The sequence below is a fragment of the Sphaeramia orbicularis genome, chromosome 12 (genome assembly GCF_902148855.1).
Source record: "Sphaeramia orbicularis chromosome 12, fSphaOr1.1, whole genome shotgun sequence".
In the NCBI taxonomy this organism is placed as follows: domain Eukaryota; kingdom Metazoa; phylum Chordata; class Actinopteri; order Kurtiformes; family Apogonidae; genus Sphaeramia; species Sphaeramia orbicularis.
This window is the reverse complement of record NC_043968.1, coordinates 5,556,030-5,568,344: the sequence shown is the minus strand read 5'-3', so window position 1 is coordinate 5,568,344 and position 12,315 is coordinate 5,556,030. Positions and strand designations below refer to the sequence as shown.

The following is a 12,315-nucleotide window of genomic DNA, read 5'->3' as shown; positions in this document are numbered from 1 at the left end:
AAAAAAGCATCTGCCAAATGCATAAATGTAAATGTAAATGTAAATGAAAGTACTGCAGAGGCCACAAGACCCTTTGACCTTGAAAAAGTAGGTCAAAGTCACATATTTTCAATATTCTTCTGCTCCATGCCCAGATGCATCCACAGTATGAACGTGGTGAAGATATCTCAATGCATTCTTCAGATAATGTGATTATGTCGTTGAATGGACACAGACAGACAGACAGACGGCAAAACGATTACGAGGGCTAAAACATTCAAGAGTAATATTAAGTAAACAGTGACATTTTGTAAGTGTTTTACCTGACAACATAAGAAAAATAAACCACCCAGAAGAAAGAATATATATCCAAATGACCCCTTGTCTTGACATAAAAACATATTGGAGTAACTATCATTCTTGTTTCAGTGTAATACAATATATCACCAAAGTGTAAATGGAACTGTTGCTGATGATGAAATATTTGTGATGATCCGTTCAGCTCAGACTGTAGTTTAATGTTAACCCTAAATTAAATAAATGTTGACTTTACTATATTTAACCAGAAAGATGACAAGTAAATGAAGGTACCTGATGAAAAGTGGTGTTTTGGTCAAACACTTCTGTCCGCTCAGATGATGAACTCTGGGTTTCGTCTCTGGCTGTTGAACAAAAAAAGACACATTTTACAGTCAGAGCGTCATTAAATTAACATGATTCATGTGCAGATTTCAACAGCCTCCACCTGTGAGCTGTGTCCTCATATGAGGCGGAGCTGTAGCAACATATCTGAACCGCCTGCAGGACAGTGAAGGACAGTAATGCAGTACTTTTACTTCACTTTAACATTTTCATTTTCTGCAACTGCAAAACTTTACTTCACTACATTTCACAGATATTTTATTATACTTTACTTTAGTTACTAGTTACTTTATAGACTCATATTACGACAAATAAACATCAGCTGGTGAATTATAATGTATTATGATAGATTTACTGTAGTTACCCACCAGTATATACAGTCATGTATGATGAATGGTTATATTAAACATAAAATAAACCTTAAACTGTTGAATTATTGCATTAGTGAATTAATAATCATAATCCAGCAAAAAAAAAATCCTTCTGGAAAGTACTGTGGTGGTAGTGCACATGCAAAACACATGATTTAAAAAAAAAAAAAACACAACTGCATCACAGTTACAGGAATAAACTTTTCTTTTCCAAATATTTATACATACTATATTTATGTCGTTTGTAGTGATTTTTTGCATTTCTGTTGTGACATTTCTGTTTGCATTTTGACTTGTGCATTTACCTTCAGATTTTTTCAAGTTACTTTTCACCTTTTGCATTTACGTGTTCCAACACTTAACATTCCACAAGCACTGTGAATACAGCCAATCGTAGAAAAGGGTCACTCTTCACTTTTACTTTTGATACATTAAGCCAGTGTTTTTCAACCTCAGGGTCGGGACCCCACGTGGGGTCGCCTGGAATTCAAATGGCTTCGCCTGAAATTTTTAGTAATTGATAAAAATAAAAACTTACTAATAAAAAAATGTATGGTGAGTTGAGAGAGACAATCCATAACAGACATGACAAATTGTGGCTGTGAAACTGCAGCACTTTGTTTCTGTGTCAAATGTTCATTGTGGTCAGTTTCAGATGCTGCATCTCTTTCATAATTCATAGTTTGAGTTCTTGTTTGTTCAGTATTAATTGTCCTCCTTGTAAATCCAAGCTGTCCATAATAATATACATTATATAGACTAAATGTCCTCTGAAATTAACATTTATTTGCAACATAGTATAGCAAACTATTATATGATTTGAAAAAAATAATAATAATTTTAGGGAAAAAAGTCTCCATTTTGAATGTCTGGGGTCACCAGAAATGTGTGATGTCAAAATCTGGTCAGGAGCCAAAAAAGGTTGGGAACCACTGCTTTAAGGATATTTTGAGACCGATATAATATTAAAGTTAAAGGTAGTATTTCTAAAATCTTCTAAAACAACCTAAAATGATCAGTATCACTGTGAAAGCACACAGCTGACAGTACAAAACAGCAGGGACCAACTGAGCTATTATTGGATGGAGAAAACTTGATGATGCCATAATACAGATGTAAACCATGAAACGCACACTTTATTTACACATAACTTCAGCCTAATTCTTTTGGTCATGATTATTAGGGCTGTAAGAAAATATCGGTTCTGCAATATATTGCGATATTTCATTTCACAATACTGTATCAATATTAAAAAGTACTGTATCAATATTTTTAGCTATTTATTCAAATGCAGATATTGTGGAGGTTCATTTTTGGTGTTTTTGTTTTTGTTCATTACCTCCGCCAAGGAGGTTATGTTTTTGTTGGCGTTGGTTTGTCTGTCTGTCTGTCTGTTTGTTTGTTAGCAAGATAACTCAAAAAGCTATGGACGGATTTGGATGAAAATTTCAGGAAATGTTGATACTGGCAAAAGGAACAAATGATTAAATTCTGGTGGTGATCGGGTGCGGGGGGGCCACAGGGGCCCACTGATCTGCCTTGGCCGAAGTCTGCGCTCTCCGAGTGCTTCTAGTTGTTTATATTTTATTCATTATTATTTAACACTGTTCTATTAAATACTGTTCGTTCCTTTGTTGGGATTGAACTCAAATCCTGTTCTGATGTTAGTTGTGAACTAATAGAATCTGAACATTTGAACAGGATCTGAAACTGGAATGTCTGTAAAACAGAATTTCAGTTTGAACACAGGAACATTTTGTGATAGAACATTAGATCCTGTTGGGATCAAATAAAAATGTGTTTAATATTTGTGCAGATTTCTGCTGTAATTCAGTTCTTCAAGGAAATAATCATTTAAAAAAAGAAACAAAAAAAAATGCCTCTTTAACATTATCACGATATATCGTGATAGATCATATCATGATCCTAGTATTGTGATTTGTATCGTATTGCCAGATTCTTGCCAATACACAGCCATACTGATTATTTAATACTAATACTACATATGACCCATTAAATTCAGATTGTGAATGTAGGACAGTAACTGGTAAGGTTTTGTGGTACTGATACTAGATGTGAGTACTTCCTGCACCACTTCTGCAGTGCAAGAACATGCACAGCTCACAGCAGCCTGATGTCATTCAACACAACATGTTAATACACAACAGTCGCTCAGCCTTCGTCGGTCTGTCATGGATGAAATAACATCTTCATTCATCGGGCTATTTCAGGTCAGGGGAACCGAGGGGAGTGAGAGTGTGTGTCTATGTGTCTGCCAGAGTGTGTGAGGTTCTTCCAGACGTTCCAGACAAATTTGACTTCCAGACAAATTTGGACGCGCTTTTACAATGGAATGACAGAGTTCTTGTGAGATTCCCACTAAGATGTCCTGATGTCATTTCCTGTTTCAAAAAATCCCTCCGATGCCATAAAAGGGCATTTCAGCTATCTGAATGCTCTGAACGTTCCTGGTCATGATTCAGCTGGGGGAAGTGTATCCTGCCTGTAGTGAGTGTGAACACACTTTGTTTGGCTCAAGGAAACACAAGTAATGACTCATGTAACGCTGATTCAGGTCTTTGTGTTACATCTAAAGCTGAATCAGGTTTTTACAAAAAAAACTGAAGACATTTTTAGCACAAACCTCGACTAATAGTGACTGAGGTATAAAACCCTCTCCGTTTTCAAGGGTCATTTAAAAGAAAACTCTTCGCAAACAAATCTTTCTGTTTAATCTTCCACACTGATTAGCTTCTACAAACAAAAACATGTGAGAATTAAGAAATTGTATCACTAATTCCACCCACTCCACCCAGACTGAGAAGAGGAAGTGCACATGCTCAAGAGCAATTACTGCAGAAATGAGGAAGAGTTTGTCAGTTTGTCCAAAACATTACAACAGCAACAGAGAAGCTGAATTAAAGGGGAAAAAGCATTAACTTGTTACTGTATACTACATCCAGTATTTCATATGCTATTCACTTGCAGCCTGAATACTTTACAAACTGAACTTCTAAGGCCAATACTTAATAAATACCAGAGGTGAATTAACTATGGGCATATACTTTGTTATTGTAGTAAAAAAAATAAAAATAGAAGTACAGTATCTTTGCTTTTGGCATTTCTTTTTCTCATAACTTTTTAACTTTTCTCCCAGCTTTTCAACACAAATATCTATACTTTATTTACATTTTCTCTTTAAATCTTTACTTTGTATTTATTATATCTTGTATTTAATATATTTGTATTTAACACAAATATCTATACTTTCTGTTATTTACAGCTATATTATAAAAGCCAAGTGACCTCTGTGTGAGTGCATGTGTGTCTCGGGATTCACACAAAATCTGTACAGAGCTGACTGCTGCAGTTTGGCATACTTGTGTATTTTTGGTCAAGGAACAGACTACCAAAAACAACAAGTTGACAGCATGCATGAATACACAACAGCATAAAAACAACCACATCTAGAACCCGTGGATGCCTACCGGTCAACGCGCTAGTTTTCTCTGTACTTCTTCACTTTGTATTTATTATATCTTGTATTTAATATATTTGTATTTAACACAAATATCTATACTTTCTGTCATTTACGTTTTCTCTTTACTTCTTTACTTTGTAATAATATATCTGAGGGGAATTATCGATTTTGTGTCATTGCATACCTTCCCAACAACACGACTAACTTCAGTCTAAGCGGACGAAATAACATGACAATTATGAGATGATCATTTAGTGAATCCATCACACATGACAAATAATAACTACAGCACAAACAATGTACATGACAAACGTAACAAGGAACAAAATTATGTGAAAGATGCAAGTCAAAAACAGCATAAAGCATGTAACAAGGTAAGACAAGATGCAACAAGGCAAAACAATGTGACACCACAAAAAGATGCAACATGTCAAAAATAACATTTAAGACATAACAATAGGCAACATGATAAAACGTAACAAGTAATGACATAAAAGCCAAGTCAAAAACAAGTCAAAATAATATGTAGCACGATGCAACAAAACCACAAAAAGATGGAAAGAGACTAACGGAAAATAAAAGCTATAACAGGATAAAAACAGACAGTAAAGACTCAATGACAGAAAAGGCATAATAATGATTCAGTTCTGCTGCTGAAATTACAAACTGATTTGCATGTTGGAGCGAAGTTGATGTTCATTATTTTCAGAATGTTGTGTTTTATTGATTTGTTTGAATGGCTTAGTAGACATATCACATTACAATGACGTTATATTCAGTGAATTTACACAGAAACAATCAGTAGAAATGTCCTTCAAAGACATTTCTATTTCTCAGAGCATAGTATCTGTAGTTCTATCATAGTGAAGAATGTGTGTACTTTTACCACCTCTGTTTAATATTATACATTGTATTGACTCAAATAATGAAAACAAATGTACGCAGCGAGTGTGTCATTCTTCTGTGCACAGAGCATGTAATGCATTCTTAAATGCGTCTGTGATAACGTTGCTTTTAGCAGATACTGAAGCTGATAGCTCCATGCCTGTGATAAGCCGGCAGCAGAAAGAGAAACTCAACAACATAAGCCCGGTGTCTGAGAAATTCTGTCTGTATATTAAAAAACAACCAGAGGTCAGGACCTGAAGGTTAACCAACTCTGAGTTACAACAGCATACACAGAATTAAGGAACGTCCACACACGTAAAAACACTGTTACTTTCACTCCTTTGTGTATGTTCTGATCTGGACAAGACGGCAGATTGTAGTGGAATGGAACTGGAAAGTAACTAAGTATATTTACTCTTTGTAAATAGGTTCAACACAGACATAGAATGACTTGAGAATATTTTTTTCTTATTTTATACTTCTACATCCCAAACTCAAATATTGTACTTTACAGTCCATTTATTACTTTACATTAACACACACAATATGATGCACTTTGACATAACTAACCTGCCCAGTACAATATACAATATATATACAATATTTTTCTTGATGCCATTATGGTTGAATAGTTGTTCTTGTGTTTTATTGTTCATTGTGTATCATGTATGTGTTTTATGTTGTTTCGACTTTGTATGGCTGCTACTTTGGCCAGGTTTCCCTTGCAAAAGAGAATCCAAATCTCAATAGGACTTCCTGGTTAAATAAAGGTAAATAAAAATATGCATCTGTTTTTGGCTATACATAAAACACTCCTATGTATTTTTGTTAGTGATAAATAGAGTTGAATCTTGGTTGTAGACCAGCGATGTCAAAATCATTTTAGTTCAGGGGCCACATTCAGCCCAGTTTGATCTCCAATGGTCCAGACCAATAAAATAATAGCATAATAGCCTATAAATAATGACAACTACAAATTTTTCTCTTTGTTTTAGTGCAAAAAACATTAAACAATGAAAAAAATTACATTTTCAAACTATCCAAACAAAAACATGTGAATAACCTGAAAAAAAAATCTTAAGAAAAATAAGTGCAATTTTAACAATACTATGCATCAATTTATCATTTATATATGTATATTACAGATCGGATCTACAAAGCCACAAAACATTTAGTAACACACAGAATATTGTTAAAATTGCAATTCATTTTCTTTAGACATTTCTTGTTGTTCAAATTTGTTCAGGTTGTTTGTATTTTATAGATAAAGAATAGTTTGTTAATGTAAATATTTTCATAATTTATTTATTTTTTTGCAATAAGACAAACAGAAACATTTGGAGTTGTCATCAGCTATAGGAATAATGTAATTTTTTTTTCACATTAAACCAAGAAGAAAATTTGGAGTCATTATTTATATGTTATTATTTTTCTTGAGTTCCTATCTAAGTTATTCACAGCTACTTATACTCTGCATTTATTTATTTATTGATTGTTGATGTGGTATGGCAGTGTTTGTGGAGCGGTGACCACATTTTGTATTCTGAATTTCCCCTAGGGGATTAATAACGTAAATCAATCAATCAATCAATCAATCTATCTATCTATCTATCTATCTATCTATCTATCTATCTATCTATCTATCTATCTATCTATCTATCTATCTATCTATCTATCTATCTATCTATCTATCTATCTATCTATCTATCTATCTATCTATCTATCTATCTATCTATCTATCTATCTATCTATCTATCTATCTATCTATCTATCGGTCTGTATGTGGAACCTGAAATAAAACAAGCTCAACACCCTTGACTGTTAATATCGCCGGTGTAATTTCTGCACTTTGCAAATTCATCTCGCGGGCCAGATTGGAATCTTTGGCGGGACACATTTTGGCCCATGGACCGCATGTTTAACACCCCTGTTGTAAACAGCCGTTGACAGTATAATCAGCTAATGAGGCCGATTAAATTTATTGAATTGCCACCGCATTTAATTTCAGATGTTGTTCATCTTCTCCAGTCTGTGCTTCCCAGTAGGTTCATAAAACCCCAAATGTCCATTTTCATAATACTTAATGGGATTTTGACACCAGACTAAACAGTAAACTGTAAGTGACACCTTAACTGACATCCTGACAGTTAGACTGTGTCATCGTGGCCAACTCAGCGTCTATCTGGCGTCCTTCAGGCCTGTCCACTCGTTATTTTGAAGCCATTGGAGGAAATATCCGCCCACAAGCAGAACAGTAGAAGAATCATTTATCTCACTGTGCCAGAAAACATTTTACTTTCAGAAGCATTTGTCAGAGCTGATAAGGGAATAATGAAGATCCTCTGTCACAACATCAGCCAATGTCTACAGCTTGTAACACTATATAACCCTAAAAACAACCCACTGTCATCTGTTCCCTGTGCAAACACTTAATAAAAACCTTTGTATATATGGTAGACACTAGATTTCCTACCATTATAAGCCCAGCACTCTAGTCTTGGGTCATTATAATGATCCAATATTGTGCAAATTTGTTTTACCTTTATTCCAGACTAGGGATGTAATGATTATCGGTATAATGATAAACTGCGGTCAAATTTCCGATGGTTAGTATTACCGTTTAAATTCTAATTATCATGATAACCGTGTTCAATTACTGCACTTAGAAAACTAGAAAAATTGATATGAAAATGGTCAAACAAACTCCACTCTAACCTGTCCAACTACTTTTTTTTCCACTCAAAAACCACTGAGGAATCAATAGGAGAACTGATAAGGAATTGGATTGGTAAACAGAATGGGCAATGACATTGATATTGATAAAATCCTATAAATTCCCATCCCTAATGCAGATATCTCTGTCCATAAGGTTCCATCGTTAATGCACATTTGTATGTTTGATGTTTACATGTTAATGTTTGAATGTTTCTGCAACAGAAAGTACATTATGCCTATTACTGTCTTAGCTTCTTTTTTTTTTTTTAAATACAACTTGGTTAAATTACTTCAGTGTGTGTATCAGTGCTTTTTGAACATTTTGAACACATTTCAACAATACCGCGATAATAATGATAACCGTGATAATTTTGGTCACAATAACCGTGATATGAAATTTTCATATTGTTACATTCCTACTCCAGACAACACCTAAACCCTCTGAAAACCCAGGGTAAAGGGAGTAAATCTGTTGAGGAGATCTGAAATAATGTAACGGAAGTCTTTTACACACAATACAAACATCATCTGAACTAACACAGAGAAGAAAACACAATCTATTTTCATTTAACCATTTGATCAATGACATAATGTGGCAAAGTGAAAACTGTCATTACACTGTTCCACTCTTTGGTTCAGCTTTCTTATTGAATTCTTTGGCACAACACAGAACATTCTTTAAAGCTGATACAATAACTGCCTCCCGTTTCACTCACTTAATATGTGAACTGCTTACTGTGTCTAACACATTATCACCATATCTAGTAAATTTCATATTCTCTATTTGAGAAAATAACACAGGAGACTTCAATGACACTGTTACACGGTGACAAATATAATGACTTGATGCATTAATAAAAGTCTGATTTAATGAAAAGCCCAATAATTTCACACCATTCTCCTGCAGAGACTGACAACAGGCAGGAAAAACCACTTGCTTTACCTTCTTAAAAACATATTTTCTATAATGCCTCATTCCTAAATTCCCAGATTCAGCAGCAGAAAAACAACTCTTACAACCAAATGTAGTGCGTTCTTCTGCAATATTATTTGTATCTACATATACACATACATACAAACAACACACTTCTGAAAATACAAATTTATGAATGTCATACTGCAGCTATTGTGGATATTGATATTTGAACCTATTTGCTTGGTTGTCGGGTAAAATGCAGTTTCCTGATCATTTCTAAATGTGAATTTTATTTCCAGCTCAGTCTACAATATAAATAAATAAATAAATAAATAAATAGTTACGCATGCTTTACACAGTACACCTTTCTGTTTAATGTCACTGAACTGCGATTATAAACCTGCTGATATTATAACAAGTCTAACTGTATGAGGTCTAATTTCAACAATTATGCTAATCCTTGGTATATGTATGGGGTTTTTTTCATTACAGATTCTGTGTTTGTTTGGAGTCTATTAACTATAATAAAAACTAATAAAGATCAGGTTAATTCGGTAAGACTCTGACATACACCAATAAAAGCAGGGTTTGGTGATAAACTAATAGCATTAGATAATAATACACTAATGAGGTTCCACAGTGTCTGCTTACAGAAGCTCAAGCCCTTGGACAAATGAAGCTGACGTCTATTTTAAGGTAAGACATGGAAGTGTTGACAGTAAACGAGTGCAGCTTAAGTAGAAAGGCTGTGGTGAAGAACAGCATGAGTGTCAGTACTGCTGAGTTCACACAGCTCGTTGTGACCCATGACCTCAACTGTGTGTGATCTCGGTGTCACTTAACACATCCTGTGTGACCGCGGCCTTCACCCACTCATATACATAGTCCTGCTGCACCACGTGAACAGGCTCTGTTGAGTCTGTGAACACTCCAGGGCTCAAACTAGACCTCTACAGCCTCACCCTGCTGCTCCCCTGGGCCTTAGGACCATACCTGAACTGTCTCAAACAATGGAGATTACACTGTGTAATCATGATCATTGTTTCCATGGGCTGGCATAAAAACAGATGGGTGAAAATAACACAAATACCGTAGTTTTATTGTTATTTACAGGTAACTTTTACTTACATTTTATTTCATTGCATCTCATTCTTATCCTAGTACACAGGTGTCAAACATGCGGCCCATGGGCCAAAACCGGCCCGCAAAAGTTTAGAATCCGGCCCGTGGCATGATTTTATAAAGTCCAAAAATTACACTGAAGATATAAACAGTCAAGGGTGTTGAAGTCTTGTTAGTTCAGGGGCTACATTCAGCCCAATTTGGTCTAAGTAAAATAACAGCATAATAACCCTACAACAATAAAATCTGAACAACCTGAAAATTAAGTACAATTTTAACAATATTCTGGCTGTTACTAAATGTTTTTGTGCATTTGTAGATCTGATTTGTAAGTTCTGTTAATGATAAACTGACACATAATATTGTAGAAATTATTCTTATTTAAGTTCCAAATTCCACAACTTCCAAATTTCAACAGTATTATGCCTGTTACCAAATGTTTGTGTAACATTATGTGTAATGCATGTACAATTGAAATACAAAGTTGAGCCATAATAGTGTTCAAACTGCACTTTTTCTAAAGAAATTCTTTTTTTCAGTTCTTTTCATAATTTATTGTGTTTTATTGCACTAAAACAGAGAAAACTTGGAGTTGTCATTATTTATAGGTTATTATACTATTATTTCACTGGTCTGGCCCACATGAGATTAAATTGGGCTAAAAGTGGCCCCTGAACTAAAATGACTTTGACACCCCTGTCCTAGTATGATTTAGAAACTAGCTTTGTTAATATATCACTGAGAGTCTTTGTTTATGTGAGTAACACCATACCAGCTATGTTAAATCTTTTTACCAGACAAACAGAAATACAATTCACATTATAAGTTTCATCATTCTGTGCCTATTAATGGCTTTTTTCTGCATAAGGTATAAGTGCATTATTAAACTATTAACCCATAAAGACCCAAACATCCACTGTCAAAATCCATCTATTGATCTAAAATATTTAACACCTGTTGAGCCATTAATCCTATCAATTCATGTTAATAATTGGTGTACAATGCAGTTTGTCGTCTTTTCATGGTCATCAGATATGACCCATTTGGACGGTCAGAGGCTCCGTAGTTACCATGGAAACACTGTCATCTTCTACAACATTGGCTACATTCAGACTGCAGACAAATGTGGTCCAAATCCGATTTTTTTTGCCCATATGTGACCTGTATCCGATCTGTTAAAGACAGTTTGAATAGCACAAATCTGACCCAGACCACTTTCATATATGGTCCTAAATCCGAAATGTATCTGACATTTTGCAGTGGGACTTCAATCTGAACGGCCAGGTCGCATTTATCTGACCTTTATGTCATTGAAATGCGACTAACGACACAATTCTGTGTCCCAGGAGGAGGAGCAGTTGGAAAAACATACTTATTTCCATAAACACAGAAATAAGTATACATGACCACGCCTGCGTGGTCATGTATTACATCAGGACATCTTTTATGAATGTGGGTCACTTCAGGGTCGCATTCAGTTCAGACTCAAAACTGATACAAGTCGCATTTAATGTGTAATATGAACGAGCACACAAAAAAAATTGGATTTCACCAAAAAATCCGAATTGCGCATTAAGACCTGCTGTCTGAACGTAGCCATTGATTCACCAGTAAAACCCATGGAGTTGGATCAATGGCAGTGGATGTACACACTTGTTTTATAGTCAGTTATTTATATTTTTGCTAAAAAATTAACTTTTTCTACATTTTTCTCAGTTTTTTGTGTCATAACCCTCAACTTTAGTCTGAGCTTTTATAAAAATCTACATGATCAGGAATTGAAGTAGAGGAAAATACCAGATTTTCACTTAAAAAACACAAACTAAAGAAGATAATTTTACAATAAATGGTGATAAATCTGTAAAGAAAGGTTAAATATAGAGAAAAAAAATCATTTGGGAACTGCCATAAAAGTAGCCCTGGGTCTTTATGGTTTATTATTCTTCTACTACAGTGGTGGCATAAAGTTAAGAAAATAGTACTGTTAATTGTGTCCATACACTGAAATTTCAATATCATAACTAGTTTGTGGCCTCTATAAAATGTCCAAAAAGTTGTAACAGTAGCTGAAAGTGAAAATAATCTTTGGTCAGTTCTGTTCCACATCTGCAGCTAATAGGAACCTGATCACAGATGTGTGAGAGCAGAGTGGACACAGCTGCAGCTCCTAAAAATAAATACAGGCTCTGCTCAGCATCGGC

General features: G+C 34.7%; 1 protein-coding gene across 1 annotated transcript in view; it reads right to left on the bottom strand.

The window, feature by feature from the left end:
- Nucleotides 1-12,315, bottom strand: part of tln1 (talin 1) — a 124,102-nt gene that overhangs the window by 91,882 nt on the left and 19,905 nt on the right. The window contains exon 2 of the mRNA XM_030148819.1: nt 571-641. The gene's annotated coding sequence lies outside the window, so the exon portion shown is untranslated. The remainder of the gene's footprint in view (nt 1-570; nt 642-12,315) is intronic.